The sequence below is a fragment of the Epinephelus lanceolatus genome, chromosome 15 (assembly GCF_041903045.1).
Source record: "Epinephelus lanceolatus isolate andai-2023 chromosome 15, ASM4190304v1, whole genome shotgun sequence".
Lineage (NCBI taxonomy): Eukaryota > Metazoa > Chordata > Actinopteri > Perciformes > Serranidae > Epinephelus > Epinephelus lanceolatus.
In genome coordinates, this window is record NC_135748.1 from 5,236,030 (window position 1) to 5,254,898 (window position 18,869).

The 18,869-nt window shown below is 40.8% G+C and overlaps 1 pseudogene; it reads right to left on the reverse strand.

The window, feature by feature from the left end:
* Nucleotides 1-410: 410 nt before the first annotated feature.
* LOC144467051 (uncharacterized) lies at nucleotides 411-1,685 on the reverse strand (annotated as a pseudogene).
* Between the last annotated feature and the right edge of the window lie 17,184 nt (nucleotides 1,686-18,869).

Consider the following 18,869-nt stretch of genomic DNA (forward strand, 5'->3'; position numbering starts at 1 on the left):
GCTGTAGATCCTGGTGGTGTGGATTAGTGAGTCAATTTTTCGCTCATTCTTGGTGTACAGCTTGATGTCATCCATGTAGAGCAGGTGGCTGATTGTTGCCCCACTTTGGTATCCATAGCCAGTCTTCTGATAATGTGACTGAGGGGATTCAGGCCTAAGCAGTACAGCAGTGGTGACATTGCATCCTCTTGGTATATGCCACATTTGATGTTGACTTGGGCAATCAGCTTTGAGTTGGCCTCTAGGGTCATCTTCCACATTGCCATGGAGTTCTTTATGAAGGCCGTTAGTGTCCTGTTAATCTTATATAGTTCCAGACATTCCAGTATCCATATGTGTGGCACTGAGTCATAGGCTTTCTTGTAGTCAATCCAGGCGATGCACAAGTTGGTCATCCTGATCTTGCAATCTCAGATGATTGCTCTGTTGACCAGTAGCTGGTGCTTGGCTCCTCTGGTGTTACTGCCAATTCCTTTCTTTGCCTTGCTCATGTATAGGACCATATGCCTAGTTATCGTAGCTGCTATGATGCCAGAGACAGGTTATCGGTCTGTAGTTGGATGGGATGGTTCCCTTCTGGGGGTCTTTCATGATCCGGACTGTCCTGCCCTGTGTCAGCCATTCTGGGTGGGTCCCATCCCTTAGCAACTGGGCCATCTGTGCTGCTAGGCGTTCATGGAGTGCTGTTAGCTTCTTCAGCCAGTATGTATGGATCATATCAGGGCCTGGTGCTGTCCAGCTTTTCATCTTTGACATTCTTTCCTGGATGTCTGCCATTGAGATGGTTACTGGTTCTTGTTCAGGGAGGTTACTGTGGCCAGCTCTTAGGTCCACTAGCCACTGGGCATCAGTGTTGTGTGATGCTTCTCTTTCCCATATGCCCTTCCAGTATGTTTCCATCTCAGCTCTTGGTGGGCCTGTTATTTCCCTGTATTTTCCCTGCTACTGTTATTTCCCTGCCACTGAGAGAACGCCTTGGCTGGTTCAGTGGAGAACATCCTGTTTGTTCTCCTGGCTTCTACTTTGGTGTATCTCTTCAGCCAGGTGGCCAGAGCTGTTAGTCTTTGTTTGGCAGTTTCAAGTGCCTCAGGAATGTAGAGCTTGTTGTATTTCCTTGGTCCCCTTTATTCACCATGTCCCCTCTGTGTAGCTCTGCTAGTTAGCTAACTTCTCTCTTTGTTGCCTTTATCTTTGCCTCCAACCTGGAGGACACTGGTTTTGACGTACCATGTCCATCTTGTATCCAAGCATCTCCAGGATTACTGTTGCTGTACTGTGAATCAGCTTGTTGGTCTCAGTGATGGTCCTTGTAGGGATGGTATTTAGGGCAGCATTCACATCTTCTCATCATCTGAAGTTACTTGGCAATTCATCTTTGGGATTCGTGGTAGGCTCCAGGTTTCCAATTTGCTCACCATCCTCCTTCTCAGGTCAGCTGCTCTTACATCGAGGCTGTTTGTATTTACTGGGGCTTGGTACCCAATCACTGATTGTGGGGGTGATGATGACATCCCCCCGCTGACCTGTCATCCCGGCTCCCCCTTGCCGTACAATTGTATTTCATTGAAATCTAGTTGTGATAGTAGTTGGTGGTTGCAGATGTTGGAGCACTGTGCTACCAGATGTTTCTTAGTTAGTGCTGATTATGGGTTTCGAAGTATCCATATGTCTCACATTTTCTGCATAAAAACCCTCTCTCCGGGATTGCTGGTATAGTAACATTCCATCAGTTTCCTAGCAATTGACGCAGGACATTGTTGACCAGGGTGACATCTGAGCCAGTATGACTTTGTCAGTATTGTAATCACTCTTATCTGAGGTAGGCAGGTATAGCATTAGGAGCCTTGCCTAAAAACCCTTACTGAATGATGTTCATCCAGGCCGGGATTCAAACCCCAATCTCCCGTGTGAAAGTACATATATATATATATATATATATATATATATATGCAAGCAGGATCAGCGTACATAGAGAGGCACAACCAAGTGGCTGGGATAGTGTACAGAAACTTCTGTACCCAGTATGGACTCAAAGTACCCAAATCCCAATGGGACACACCAGCAAAGGTGGCTGAGAACAACAGGGCTAAGATCCTGTGGGACTTCAGCTTTCAGACTGACTAACAGCTGCCGGCTAAGCAACTGGACATCAAACAGCTAAGATACTGGGCAGAACCCTCAAACTCCCAGGCCTCTAGTAGAGGAACCAAGCTTGAAGATGATTATATATATATATATATATATATATTTACACTGAACAAAAATATAAACGCAACACTTTTGTTTTTGCTCCCATTTTTCATGAGCTGAACTCAAAGATCTAAAACATTTTCTATACACACAAAAGACCATTTCCCCTCAAATATTGTTCACAAATCTGTCTAAATCTGTGTTAGTGAGCACTTCTCCTTTGCCGAGATAATCCATCCCACCTCACAGGTGTGGCATATCAAGATGCTGATTAGACAGCATGAATATTGCACAGGTGTGCCTTAGGCTGGCCACAATAAAAGGCCACTCTGAAATGTGCAGTTTTGCTTTATTGGGGAGGTCTGGGGGGGTCAGAAAACCAGTCAGTATCTGGTGTGACCACCATTTGCCTCACGCAGTGCAACACATCTCCTTCGCATACAGTTTATCAGGTTGTTGATTGTGGCCTGTGGAATGTTGGTCCACTCCTCTTCGATGGCTGTGCGAAGTTGCTGGATATTGGCAGGAACTGGAACACGCTGTTGTATACGCCGATCCAGAGCATCCCAAACATGCTCAATGGGTGACATGTCTGGTAAGTATGCTGGCCATGCAAGAACTGGGATGTTTTCAGCTTCCAGGAATTGTGTACAGATCCTTGCAACATGGGGCCGTGCATTATCATGCTGCAACATGAGGTGATGGTCGTGGATGAATGGCACAACAATGGGCCTCAGGATCTCGTCACGGTATCTCTGTGCATTCAAAATGCCATCAATAAAAATCACCTGTGTTCGTTGTCCATAACATACGCCTGCCCATACCATAACCCCACCGCCACCATGGGCCACTCGATCCACAACATTGACATCAGCAAACCACTCACCCACATGACGCCACACACGCTGTCTGCCATCTGCCCTGAACAGTGAAAACCGGGATTCATCCGTGAAGAGAACACCTCTCCAACATGCCAGAAGCCATCGAATGTGAGCATTTGCCCACTCAAGTCGGTTACGACAACGAACTGCAGTCAGGTTGAGACCCCGATGAGGACGACGAGCATGCAGATGAGCTTCCCTGAGACGGTTTCTGACAGTTTGTGCAGAAATTCTTTGGTTATGCAAACCAATTGTTGCAGCAGCTGTCTGGGTGGCTGGTCTCAGACAATCTTGGAGGTGAACATGCTGGATGTGGAGGTCCTGGGCTGGTGTGGTTACACGTGGTCTGCAGTTGTGAGGCCGGTTGGATGTACTGCCAAATTGTCTGAAACGCCTTTGGAGACGGCTTATGGTAGAGAAATGAACATTCAATTCACGGGCAACAGCTCTGATGGACATTCCTGCAGTCAGCATGCCAGTTGCACGCTCCCTCAAAACTTGCGACATCTGTGGCATTGTGCTGTGTGATAAAACTGAACATTTTAGAGTGGCCTTTTATTGTGGCCAGCCTAAGGCACACCTATGCAATAATCATGCTGTCTAATCAGCATCTTGATATGCCACACCTGTGAGGTGGGATGGATTATCTCGGCAAAGGAGAAGTACTCACTAACACAGATTTAGACAGATTTGTGAACAATGTTTGAGGGAAATGGTCTTTTGTGTGTATAGAAAATGTTTTAGATCTTTGAGTTCAGCTCATGAAAAATGGGAGCAAAAACAAAAGTGTTGCATTTATATTTTTGTTCAGTGTAAATATTAATAAGATGTCTATTTACATTAATTATCATTTATAAGGGTTAATTATAGAATAATAACTACATTTATTACTGGTTTATAAGATACTATAAGACCCTATATATATATATATATATATATATACAGTACATATATATATATATATATATATATATATATATATATATATATATATAAACTATTAATACGCACTTATTAACAGCTCATAATGCATCTTTGCAGCTACTGGATCTAAAGTGGGAACAGTGCCATATAAAGGTTAATGGATTATTAATATGCACTTATTAACAGTTCATAAAGCATCTTTGCAGCTACTGGATCTAAAGTGGGAACAGTGTCGTATAAAGGTTAATAAATTATTAATATGCACTCTGAAGTGGGAACAGTTTCTTGTTGACATTCATAAACTCTTTATTATGCACTCACTGCAGTTAATAATTCTATTAAGTATGCATCTATTGCAACATCCAGATATCAATCATTATTTCAACATTAAAGAATTCTGATGCGTTCTTTTCACTCTAGTGTGTTATTTTCTTTAGCAAAGGATCATGGGAATCTCATTTCCTCAAAATGGCATACTAAGACAAACATGAGTTATTTGAACTTAAACATTTGAGCAGATTGATTCAGAGTTAGCTGCTCTTGAGTTCCACAAAGCATGCATTTACTTATGTAAATCAGATATTTTGCCAAATTTCAACATTTTAAGCTAGAAAGATAGACGAAGTTACATTAGGTAACATTAACTGAAATTTACCAAAATGATGCAGCTCTCGGAACTTGTTCTTGCCATGGTGTCCTAAAAGGTTGAACTTGAGTGCCAATTCATTGGACATGAGGAATGCCATCATTCTTTTGGTGGCATTCTCCTATTTCTCCCACCATAGCAATCTGATTGTGTGGAGTGAAAGGCACATGAAAGAAAGAAGAGTAATCAGTTGACAGCTAAGATTATGGGTCCTATTTAGATCGTCTAAAGCAAACGGCGGAGGGCGCATAATCCATGTCGCAAGTGTCATTGCTATTTAGATGCAGGCGCAGTTGTCACAGTTGTCATTTTCACGCCCTGCACCCTCGTCGTCTAACTAGCAAATGAACTTGCGCTTCTCTGGGTGTGTTGGTCTAAAAATGAGTGGTCAGACGCAGTCATGGCGCGTTGCTAGTTAGATGACGTAAAAAGCAAATGCGGCAGTGACCAACAAAAACCTGGTCTAAAGTCAACGGCGAATTGTGAAATTATCTGACTAATCAATTTTTGATTGAAAACCAAAGCCCACACATTGCATTTATTTTAACATGTTATACTAGGCTACATTATATACTAGGCTACATTATATTATATTATTATATCGTTATCTGAGTGTAGAGAGGACACACATGCAAATAAGAGGCAGAACACAGCTCTGGGAAACATGTGAAAACAATTAACAAACGTGGGTGGGGGAGAAAACGCTGAACAGGTCCTAGCTGCAGGATCAGCACCTTGGGGAGCTCCGTGGCAGTCCTGACAGCTGTGCTCTGTTATATGATGAAAACAGGTTTGAATAATATTCCACAGATATTTACTAAGATCTTTCCTGTATTAGTGATCCCACGCCTGCTTTACCTCGGGGAGCTTGGGTGCCTGTTTGCTGTCCCCGTAGATCTGGTTCTGACGGGCCTTCACCTCCCGCACGAGGAGATCCGTCTCCTCAGCTGTAAAACGCTCACTCTTTCCAGTTGGTAGGTCCGCCATCTAACTAGCTCTCCGCCATGCGCTCCAATCGCGCCTCTTTTAAAGGGAATGAGAGGTGACACTCTGATCGGCTTATTGAATGATACGCCCAAAACACACCCATGACTAATTCACAGAGTAAGTCCAACCCTTTTAGACTCTCCGCCATGGCGCACAGTCTAAAAACGCGCTGTCTAACTAGCAAGTGACTGGGACAAGCCCATGCGCTGCACACCTGGTGCTTCGCGTTTTAGACCATCTAAATGGGGCCCTATATTTCAGTGCCAAATACAAATAAAATTAAACATGAATTAGAGTTTGAACTTACAACTCCAGACATGAACTCTGAGTCGCGAGCTTCTCGTTCATGGCCTACACATCTTGGATCATGGTCAATGGAAATACTGCTCCTTCAGGTGGTTCCAACACTGGCACGGCCACTTTCTGCTTCATCAGTGTATTTAACATTTTGCCATATACTCTTTGAGTGTCCTTCACTTCCAGGAGAGTTACCAATTTTACAAACATGGCTCCTTCAATGTCACTGTGGCTGCTCACACTTGAGGAAGCACTAGGGCTTCGAACACTCTGGGCCACACTGGAGCCACTCACTCTTGAGGTGATATTAGGCTTATATCCTACTGCTGAATGTGTGCCAAATTCAGGGGGAGGAGAAGGTGGCACTTCGTCCCCATCACATGAGTCAGCATCCTCCTCACTTGACAGAACCTGTGTTCTTTTGGATGGCCTACATTCAAGTAAAAGATATTTTAGCAAATAATAAAAAACTTGAACACCTGAAGGTTATTTACAAGTTATTGACACATAGCAATGTCTTGGTAAATATACTGGGAAAATATTACCATTAATTATCAATTACGCATTATTGAAGGAGTGGTCTTGTTTTGGACAGTTAAGTCAGCTTGTAAACATTAGAATTTGGTGGACCCTAAAATGTATCAGTATTGTCTGTTGGTCCAAGTACTACAAGCATACACATAAAAGTTTATGGAAACACAATAAGTGTGTAATATATATAATAATGAGCCTATAATGGCCTATCACTGAATATTGTTATATATCAATATTGTTGTATACAGTATGTTGTTTACTATGGTTCATGATGAAACTGCGCAACAACCTGCCTGGCACTAAGGATTAAAATGAGTCTTTTGGCCAGTTGTGACTTATTTACACAAAAAATTATGAAAACAGATGCTTGAAGTTTACGGTTCATTTCAGAGCACTGTCCAAAATGTGAAATTATCAGTCATGTCTCACACATGTGTCAGCCATGACAGGCAGGACCTTTTTAGTTATGCTGGCTGAAAATAATTCTGTAAAACTGTCATATTTTTTCATACAGTTGCAACCTTACAACTGTCATTATACTACTACAAATCTGTTAAAATATGCAAAATCTTACTTTGCTGTGAAGGTAAACTATAAAATTCCACTGAGGACAGTAACAGATTTAAGTACATTTACATTACCTTCTTTGTCACTTCTTTGGTACATCATTGTCTGTTTGGAGATCAGATGTAACCTCTGTTCGTACAAGCTTACTTCGAGCATCTCCATATGTATCTTAAAAAGAAAAGAAATATAGGTTAATCCAAATCTCATACAGCTTCACTTATCACACCCCCAAAATCAGGGTTTTTTTTACCTGCATTTCCAATAACACGCACATTGTGTGTCCTCCATGAAGCATCTGGCTGGACTTGCTGCTTAACTGCCTTGGTGGTATTAAGACTTAGGCCGGATGGCCAAAAACACTCTTGTCTTGTCCTCATCAGTAAACCAATGGGGTTATATCCAAAGCCTTCCCTTCTCTTGATTCTTCATCTCTGAACCCCACAATGCTGAAGATGGACATGCTGCAAGGTTCATAAGGTCAATCACTCGTCATGTAACTGTGGAAAACCCACATGCCTCTATTGCATAGGAAGCAGTATAAGTTTTTTGTTAAGTCAGTCACAGGCACACCATGAAGCTGGTCGGAGAGTTGTGTCACTGTTCTGATCCCCACACAAGATGAATCAATAGGGTAATTGTAAAAGCATCCCCGTCTCTCATAAAACTGACACAGTGTACATAGCTCCTGATAACACCTCTACAATAATACTCACAACAGCAACTCTGCCCTCAACATCAATGCAGTTGTTGCCTTAGAGCATGAAATAATATTTCCCTCATGTCTATACTTCTTGTACTGTACACGAGCAGGGAACTCTGGGAGAGTTGGATCATAGAGATGTGGTTGTTGGAGCGTATTTCTCATTTCCTTTCCATTGTCAAAAGGGATAGGTTTTTCACCTAAAAGACTTACAACTTGTTGAAGAGGATTTTGGGGCCTTCTTACCAGCCGCTTTAATGTGCCGAGATAAATTTCAAAAAGGAAACATGAAACTCTGTCTAAGGCACCAAACTTTCTTGCATCATCAGCCAGATGTATAAGACTGTGGTTATTATATAAAAGGTGCTCTGATCCATATATCCTCACAAAGGTTGTGACGTAACATTTCAATAGTTTGTCTGCATAGTCACAGTATTCAGAACACACGGCTGGGCTGAGAAGAAATCTCATTGCTACTGACAGTAGGTCCTCGAGGACCCGGAGATCAAGCCATCAACCTTCCGATTAGTGGACAACCTGCTCTATCTCCAGAGCCACAGCCACCCAAGATATATGATCTCATAATGGATTTATAGTAGAGATCCATGATGTACATTAGTTACGACAAAAAAGTGTATATATCACAGTTGGACTGTGGACTCTGACGACAGGGGTGCAATTTTTGATGCAAAGAGCATAAATTGGGTGCTAAGGGTTAAATCAAATTCTGCCTCTCTTTGTCAATTCAGAAAAAAAGCAAAGAAAATATTCCCTTTTCAAAAGATTTTTTTTTATAAAGGAAAGTGAAGGAATGCTCTCTCTCTATAGTGGTACTCTCCCACTCCCTACACACACACACACCCACACACCTTCAGTGACATCAATCCTGTGCATGTAATATATAGGTCTCCCTTGACTGCACACATCAATTTGCCAGACAACCCGTGCTCCTTGCCTTTCATATTAAAAATCAAAATGTGCTTTTTCATTAAGGCTCATGACAGAACCAAATATGGCACCTTGAGCAATCCATCAGCATGTGTCACTTAGCTCCATCAGAAAATGAAGTGGCACTTGAGTCCCACATTGTGTTGCATGTAAACATTAGCATTAGCACATGTTCTCTTGTCTTACAGTATGACAAAATAAACAATGTGAACAAAGAGGGCTTTGAGCTACAACATGAAACACCAATATGAAAAGTGTTAATGCCTCCTCAGGTTTTACAGCTTGATGCTTTGAAGAAACCAACCAACGTTTCAGTAAACACACTTAGTTGTCATAAAATAAACAGTGAGATGAGAAGATTAATATTACATTTTGGTCCCACTTTCTAAGGCCCCGTTCAGATGTAGTGTCTAAAAGCGCGTGGAAAACGCCAGCTGTGCTGTTTCCATCCTTTTATCCAAGGCGCTTCGGAGGTTGCGCTACTGTCGCACCTGCTGGAGTAAAAAAGTTACAAAGTTTACAAAAAAGTTAAATGGATTTCCAGCATCAGGAGGTGAGGTGTGTGCATGTGTGTGTGTGGAGGAGAGGGAGATGCTGGTAGAGTGTGTGTTATTAGATACATAATGTTGTGAAGTCTGTTGGATGGAAAGGAAGAAGCAGGTCCGTGGAGCTGATTGGTTAATTCTTATCACATGACATGCAGTGCGCTTGCTGCATTCAAAAAAGTTGAGATTTTTCCATCTCTGTGCGCCGCGGACGCACATGAAAAAACAGGCGCATCGCACCGAATGCACGGCGCTACAGCATCGCTTTGGATTGTGAGCGCGCTTGACGCGCGTCTACATTGAAACTAATGGATTTGCGCATGCAAAAGATGTTACATCTGAACGGCCCCTAATAAAGCACCCTTTATAAAGTGTTAATAAAATGTAACTACTTGCATCATTAGTGATTAAATGTATTATGTACAAATTCTGTAGTGATCAGACATACTGTAAAACTTTGATTAAAAGTCTAGTCCCAATTAAACACCCAGTCCCTTTTACCAGCCTGTTGTAGCTACATATTTTGACATAAAAAGCCTGTTTCAATTAGACACCTTGTCTGGTTACCAAGCAGTTCCTTTTTATACAAGTTCTTTGCATGCAGTGTTGCCAAGTCCGCTTATTATAAGCGACTTTGGGCTTGTTTTTCTGTAAAGTTGCTTACAAATATTGGTAGTCGCTGATCACGTTTTTTTTGGGCTTGTTTCTAAAGCGTAGTTGCTTATTTGGGCTTGTTCCCAGCTCCATAATAAGTTGTCAAGCAGATATTTTCGATATGTTATTTAAACGTAGGATAGTTTGTCTTGCCTGTTCCCTCTGTTCCTCCCCTTTCCCCAAACACACAGGAGACAGCAGAGTTTTTTCCCACCCACATCCTGCTTCTAATTGGCTCTGACCCTGATGGCAACGAGTACTAGCCAATCAGAGGCAGAGCAGGGTAATGTGTTTTTTTTTCTGGTTAGAAAAACGTCAGTCCTGTAACTAAAAGAAAAAAGTTAGATGAGTGCATAAAAAGCAATAATAAATAAAGAATTTGTGATGATATTTATTTGTGTGTGCAAATTTTAATTATCAGAGGTTTACTGTGTATATAATGTACTTGATAGGCCTACATCAGTCTATATTTGATATCCCATCTGTTTTCTAATGTTAAATAATGTTAAAAGGTGGTTTAACTCCCTCTTGTGGTCATTGTCCTGAAGCTCAGGGGGGAGAAAAATAAATAAACTGCGTACCATGGGTACAGTTTTGCAAAACTGCACACAGTTTACTTATCTGTCCACATGGATGTAAATTGACAATCTGTACCCACAGTTTAAAATCCGTCCCCACGGATTGTAAAACCGTGCACACAGTTTATGTAATTTTCTCTCACGGAACCTAGGGGGCTCCGTAGAAAAAGTCACTTGTTTTGGGCTTGTTTTCACAGGCCTGGTTGCTTATTTGTCTCGCGAGATCTGGCAACACTGTTTGCATGTATAAAGCTGGGTTTTTGGCTACCCACTTCAGCTAACATTAGTTAGCTGTTTAGATCATGCATACAGATATAAATGTTTTATTATTTTGTTACATATTGTTAGCTTGGTTAGATTCTCTATAATTCAGTCATTCAGCTAATTTTACTGGAACCATAAGCACCAAAAAAATAATTTATTCCGATTTACTGGCCTGGTAAATGAGAAAAAAAAAACAAAACAGTGGTGAGCGGTCATAACATCAAATTACGTGTCCATTCCTCAATTTCCCTTTAAGTTATTCATATTGCTTTGGTCCATACGGGTCCTAAGATCAAACGAATCAAAAAGGTTTTTCTTAAAAATGCTGCCAAGTCAGTATGCTGGGTGCTATAATCCTCAGGTCTCTCTCTGATGTGCTGCCTCTAGGAGCTAGATCAAATGAATGATTCATTATTGATATGTTGTTGTTATGTTATCTGAGGCCTACCTTTTATACAAGTAATATTTGTACTGGTTTAAATAAACCCCATGTTTACTGAGCAACACCTCTGTGTGAAAGGAAGTAAAGGCCTGTCCCATACACACACCTATCACCTATACAAGCCCGGTGAATTCAGTGGGCTATTAATTGAAGATTTTTTGGTAGGCTTTATATGACATCAACTTTTGAGGTGGTGTTTTTCCTTCTCCATGACAATCACACTGTTTAATGACTACTTTATTAACATTTTTATCAGTTACAGTATTACTGATGACTCATACAACACGGTCTTGAAGTGCTTTACATATAAATTTTAAATATAATGAAATAAGATAATAATCATAATTATAACAGTGATAATAATAGTAATACAGTTGTATGTTAATAGCATTTATTTTGCACTTTTTTATATTTATAAAGCACTTATATAGCACTTAACAAAGTGCCTTACAAAAAAAGTCAGTCATAAATAGAAAACAACATGTTGCATTCCAACTAGAGACTGTACATAAAAATGGATGACATGACAGCTCCCCAAATACGAAGCCAAAACATCTATCTCAGCCCCGGGTGGCTGGCTGCAGTATAGGTCATAAACCCCGCCCCCTCAGTTAGCGGATCGGACATGGGCCAAACTGAAAAATCTCAAAGTACACCTCTAGGCCCAGTTAAATATAAAACACAATTTAATATACAATATAGTAGGGGGTCCCTGCTCCATCTCCATCAGTTTGGGGGTCCTTGGCCTGAAAAATGTTGAAGACCTCTGCTTTAGAGGGCATGATGAGAACCCCAATAGCAAACAAGAGCACAGTGAACTGAAAAGTAATTCCATTTGTCATTTTAGGTAGGCTAGTTCTTATCACATTGCTGTATGTTCAAGTTTTTGTTTTTGTTTTTCTGAATGGTTTGATTTTAAGTTGTTTGACGCCATAAAAAAGGGGGATTGCAGATGACTAGAACCGGGAGGTATTAGATGGAAAACACAATAAGGCCATATCATAAAGACTCACATAGTTCAAATTCAGAGTAGATAATATCACAGAGAACAAACATTTTGTCCCTTTCTCTAAGGCTTTGTCCAGGTGCTTGGAATGCAGCAACACGCACAGATATCTTACCCTTCTTCCGTAACTATCAGTGTGTGGTAAATATGGAGTTAATCATTTTAGTGCACTGCTATCCAGAGCTTTACATCTGTTCCACAGACAATATTTTAGGCCTAATACACACTTACAGAACAACACATGGAAGAGGATCAGTTCTGCGCTCAGGATTTCTGGTAAATAGGCTATGATACGGTGCTGTTTAAGGTCACTAAGCAGCCTCAGATTCAACCTGCCTCTGTGCCCTTGAAAGATTCACAGAGTTGGCACAAGAGTGGCACCCAGCACCGGACCTTGCATTTTCCAGGCAGTTAAAGACATGGCATGTGTACAGCCCCTATTCTCATTAAAGCTACTCTTACCTTTCTTGCATTTCACACAGCACTTGAACATCCACAACTCCTGCCTCCCTCTAAAGTCCCATCCCCCTCTTCCTGCAACTCCCCTTCCTCCATTACCTCCTCATTACGTCTATGATAGACCAAGGTAACGTTAGATACATGAAAGAGGAGAGCGAGTGTAACGTTACAACCAAGACAGTCAAATGCAACCCCGGAGTTTTAAAACTCAACCGGAGTCAGTGATGACTGATGAGTTTTAGAATAAGGTTACAGTGCTAACGTTAGATAGTAGCATTAACATTACTAGTAAGTGGAAACGCAAAAGGAAGATAACGTTAATGTTTCAGAGGCTATGCTACAGTAGGCTAACGTTAGCCATTAGCAACTGGATGCTGTGTTGTCATATATAATGTTACAACTGATGTTACATTAGAGGCAAACTAAAAATACCTGTCCAGCAGAAACTCTGCGACCATCTTGTCCCTTTTCAGCTCAGGATGAAGCTGCATCATTCTTCGTCATCGCTCGAAAGCAGAGCCGATGTTGACCCGGAGTTTTGGCTCTTGCAGCATCGAGTTCTCTCTTAGGGTTAGTTTTTTCTGCAATATTCTTTTTTTGCCAAGGTGTAAGCACATTTGTCTGCCATTGTTATGGAGAAAAGTTTAGATCCACAAGCGTCCCTGTTACTAGCCTATTTGTTGTCTCACAGGGGGGGGATGTTATGTGAGTGGTTACATCAGTCGGAGGCAGACAGACAGGATGCTTGGCCAATCATTGCATTCGATTGGTAGGACTTTTCTTAGAACCATTTGAGAATGGTACAATTATGAGTTTTTATCTCTGGTGGAATTCACTTACATTTTAGTGTGCCATCAGCTTATTAATAGCATTTTAATGTAAACAAAGAAAAATTTCCGTTTAAAATTTAAAATTTCCAGAAAGGTAAGTGTTGCTTTAAGCTGACGAAATTTTTGGCCATAGCACAGAACAAACAGCCCAAATGCTGGCTCTAAATAGAGCCATCGAGGTTTTCGCATTTTCATGTTGGCCACTGTAGTTAGCTCATTGGAAAAACTGCGTTAATCAATGTTTTTACCGGTTTTAATTACCTGGTCCAGTATTATTTTTGTTGAAATTTATGACATTTTTTTGTCAATGACCTTTTTTCCATAATGTTAACGAGATGATGATGAGCTAAAAATAGATCTTCGTAATAAAAACGAAGACAAAATCCATGTTTCATTCTAGTTGACGAGATAAAAATGTTACTGGTGGACTATCAGAAATTTGAAAGCCGAGAACAGCCGTGCTTGTAATTATTTTCAAATGCTGCATGATCGACAGCCTGGTAAACTCCAGTAAATAGTCTGCAGCAGGATGTTTAGCAAGCAAAAACATGCACACAGAAGTCAGTTGTGACAAAGAATTGAGAAAGAACTTAGGGTTTAATTAAGTTATTTTTCCTCTTCTTAAGAGTATGATTGATGAGTCACAGTTTACAATGAACCTGAGTACAAATCCTAGATGTCTCAGATTAGTTATATGTCGTGTCAAAGTTTTTGAGAGCATAAATAGAGGGATGTTGAGTTTTTTAAATGATGACCAGTAAGTGTGTGCTCTTAAATCACCCCTTAAACCTGTCAAACACTGCTGGAAAAATGACAGTTTGTAAATGTGTAGAAATTATTTGTTGTTGTAGAAAAACCGTCTAAATTACAATTTTATACAACCTGTCACCATAATTCTAATTTCTGATACATGAATTAGCCTTACTGGATCGGTTTAAAGATAAAAAAAAAAAAAAACATATAGAAAACATAATGACTAAAGGTTGATTAAGATGTTGTGAATTTTTTGAGACTAAAACTAGACTAAAACAATGAAGGATAAAAATGACTAAAATGTTACTAAAACTAATTTTTAATTTTTAATAATTTTTGTCTCAAGAGTAAGACTAAATCTAAAATAGCTGTCAGAAATAACACTGACCTCGTCAGTTTGTTTCAGAGAAGAAGAGACCTCTGCAGATAATTGGGCTTCTGGTAAAAACCTCCTGAACATCTTGATCAGAAAAAAGTTGAGCTCACATTAGCATGTGGTGGTAAGGCACCTGTCTCTGACAAGTGGAGCTGTACTATTAAGTGTTTTTTTGAATGGTTTAATTCACCTGGTCTGTTTGTTTTAAAGAGGAAGAGACGTCCGAGGATAATTCAGTTCCAGGTAAAAATCTCTTGAACCAGGTGGAATTCTTATAAGGAGAAGGTTTAGTTAGTTGCAATCTGCAATCCTCAACACTAGATGCCAATAAATCCCCCTAAATTTTACACACTTCACCTTTTAGAATGACACACTAACATGAAATAGAATGATTGGTGGCCCATTAGAAAATGAGAAAGTATTTCTGAATAGTTAACCTTGTAAAAGTTACCATTAATGTCATATAACTAATCTATAAAGCATTAGTAATAATAGTAGTAGTAATTATCATAACCATCAGTAAAGACGTCAGTTACAACTATAATCCTGTAAAAAGCATGCTTGAGACGACCAACTTGGATGCACACACTCAGTGATTTCAGTTGAATAAAGATGTTTTCCAACATAAATGTCTTGTCTAGTGCTTCTATACCGTAACATAAATTGTGAAGGAAGTGAGAGGTTCAGTAAAACTAAACCTTACTGCCACATTATCCCTATAACAGGTATCAGGTCCTCATCTGTCTAAATTTCAGTCTAAAATCAGCAGATACTGAGGCATGTGTTCCTGATGAAGTTATGGACAGATGGTGGGTGTCATTTGCTGTGTTCGCTTTACGCCACCAAACGGGCTGACTACATCTGGCCTGGCACTGAGTGCAAAGCTGGAGCAGCTGTAGTCCCGTGTATACCTGTCAGTCAGCAGCAGTGCGGCAACATAAGAGCATCATTTAGCCTCACAGTGTCTTTTAAAAGTCCCACTGGGTAGATAGAGACATAAACCTTGTTGTAAGTAGGAGGTCAGAACAGGGCTGGGTAGGATACTGCAGCTGAAGGTGTTTTATGTTGATTTTAAGGATGTAAGAGTGGGCCAACAACACCTTAACTAAGGATAGCAAGCATTGTTATTTGAGTTATTTTGTTGCATGTTGTAAAGGACCAAAACTACAGTTTGGTTTTGCATTTTTAGTCCAGTTATTCCCAGCCTGGGTGTCACATGTTCACTGTATTTTGAGATGACGATTTGTTTTTGTAAATCCCTAATGATGTTTAGCATACACACATACAACTGTCTGTTTTGGGTTTTTTTTTATCTATTTCGTACTCCAAACTGACCAATACACACCTACTACATTTGAAATTGATTTTCTATTCTGTGTTTGGAGGCCCGTATCTCTGTGAGAGCTTGGTCGATTTGAGTGATTGACACTTCGTTTGATTCGTTAGAGCCAATAGAAAATGAGATTGACAGCACTGTCAGCCAATCAGAGTCAGCAGAACGCGTTGTGGGGGAGATATTGGCTGCTGTGAGTGGGCATTGTTATGCTTATCCCTGGAACCTCCGGCCGTCATGTTTTTCGCCCCGATTTATTGGAATGACGGACAACATGTCGGTCAACGGGAATGAAGCGTGATTTATTGGCAGAATGAGCTTTTCATGGCAAAAACAACAAGGTAAGAGAGATATTACAACTATAGCTCGGTGAAACGAATTCTGTTGTTGTTGTTCTTTGGCCTCTGTCTCTCTGATGCATTGGTGTAGCGTGCTTTGGCGCATATGTGTGAAAACAGTGGAGTCTCAGCTTTCATTTGAGATGAACAGCGTGTGTTTTGATAACGTGTGGTCGAGTTAGAGCCTGAAATATACCAAGGGGGTCGGGATATCGGTGCTGTATGGAGGGGAATGTATCTATGTTTCCCGGGTTCCATGTTCCACGCTCAACCAAGCGGGAAACATAGAACCCTTTTTGTGTAAGCAGGGAACATAGAACCTTTTTTGCAGGGTTAAGTGGGGAACATAGAACCCAGGAAACACAGAACCCGGGAAACATAGGGATGACCCTGTATGGAGTTGGATTTGTTGTTGTTTATTTAGTTGTTATTTGAGCTGTGTTTGGGGCATGTAAAAAGGGTTTTTACAGCCTTGTAGCCCAGGTTCTGCTGTTTAATTTGATGTGCAACATCACTATATGCTTCGTGATCAGTGCATTGTTTCACACTGTGTTTGCAAAATTGCTCTCAAAGTCCCCCAGTTGGTTGACTTTCGGTTTTAATAGGTTTTACTTGTTCTGAAATATCCTAGCAACAGATTTACACTAGGACGAGTGCATTACACAGCAGCACATATACAGAGAAGCCTTGTACACCATCGTAAGTGTCGTGAATTTAGCCTTCAGAAAGTGATTGATTGTGGAAGGCAATTGTTGTATTGAAAGAACATGGAGCTTAGTCAACTCTCTCTTGATGAAGGAGGAACAAAACTTTTTTTTTTTTTTAATCTAGGTCTTTATTACAAATATTAACGAGGTTGTGAAGGCACTTGACATCGTTATGGACCCGATGACGTTGGGGTTTTTGGTTTATAGTTTTTGATAAGAAAAGACTGAAATAGGTCTTATTAGAGTTCTCAACGGGCCCAAAAATTCAACCCGAAACTGAAATTACCCGAGGGACTCGCCTGACATCATCACATACAACACTGGGTCTGAGCCCGACTGAACCTGAGTTTGTTTTTTTTTAAATGGAAGGGCAAAAAAAATGATGCTCCCCCTGTGCACCTCAGCAGTCTGGCTTCCCTGGCTCAAATACAGTATCTTTAATCACTTAAAGTCAACCAATCATTCATGTCCCAAAATAATATTACCAGGCAGGCTTCAACGTCAGCCTGGGGGAGAGCAACCATTGCGCATCATGTAGCGCTGCACTTAATGAGCCGCTCTCAACACTTTTCCTGCACCTGAACGCATATTCTTCTTGCTTAATTATTATAGCCCTATAATCATCCCCCAATACTTCAACTTCAACTCGAACACTTTATTAAAAACGGTAACGATACCCTGATCAGACTTCCTCCCCTCCTGGGAGACCAGTGTATATTCCCCCGTGGCTAATTTCTTTTTTACCGTCGTCAGCTCCATCTTGTCATCTTCCCCTCACACCTCGTTAACTTTAGAGAGGCCGCGGTGCAGATAAGGGAATATAACTTCAAGATTACTCTAGTTAACAACAACTACGCTTGTTACTGTAAGTGCGATAAAACCTCTGCCAGCCAAGCCAATACTTTATCAATACATGTGATCAGCATGTAGAAAGCCATATTTCAATCTGCTCTGTCTGCAGTGTCTCCTGTCATGTCGCTTCAGCCATGACAACCACATCTAACTTCATTCACCTCGGTTTGGCTACACTACTCTAAAGAGAGGAGGGGGATATGACGAGGAGGGGGATATGACGTATGCCGTAAAGTAGCCAAATTTTTGTAGTGTTTTTTGTGTCTGGGTTCCTACCCGAACCTGAAACTGCATAGTGCCAGTGCAAGTGAAACAGGCACTCTCAAGCAATGACGGAGGTGTCATCCAACCTATTGTGAGTTGATGTACCATCACAAGGATCTTGGATATATATTTTGAGGGCTCAGAAACTCCATTGTGTTGCTTTAAAACCATACTGCATAGAGCATCAGAATAATACTTGAGTCAAGTGGTGACAGTAATGTACCACTGGACATGAGAATAACTCTTGATCATAAAATTGATCATGGAGCATAGGTAGCTTGTCTATATACCTGGGGGGTACCTGCTCAGGTGACAACTGCTGAACATCTCAAAGAGATTCCACATGTCTGACTATCCTCCTGTCTTTGGCTTCAAAGAAACTCCCATGTTGAGTAAATGCATTAGTCATATTGAGGTCTATCATTGCACAGTGCTACATGGTGCTGGTCTTCTAAGCACTCCCATGGGGTGTCTTCAAGGTAACACACTATTTTTCTTTATATAAGGACTGTCCATAATTCATCTGTGGATGTAAAATGATACAAAGACAAACATGGTTACAGGGAAATCATGCAGTCAAAAGACAAAAACCTGAAGAAGGCTGGCATTACTCAACTGTATACTTTTCTTATTGTCAACAAATCCCAAAAAAGACCTAAACCGACCATGTATAAGTCCTCTCTAAATAATGTCTGACCTCCTGTCTGTGGTTCTCAGCTCCAAGCCTACTGGTTCCTATGAACCTATGAATCTTTACCTTTAAGAGTCGACTGCTATGCTAAGGACTCTGTGGC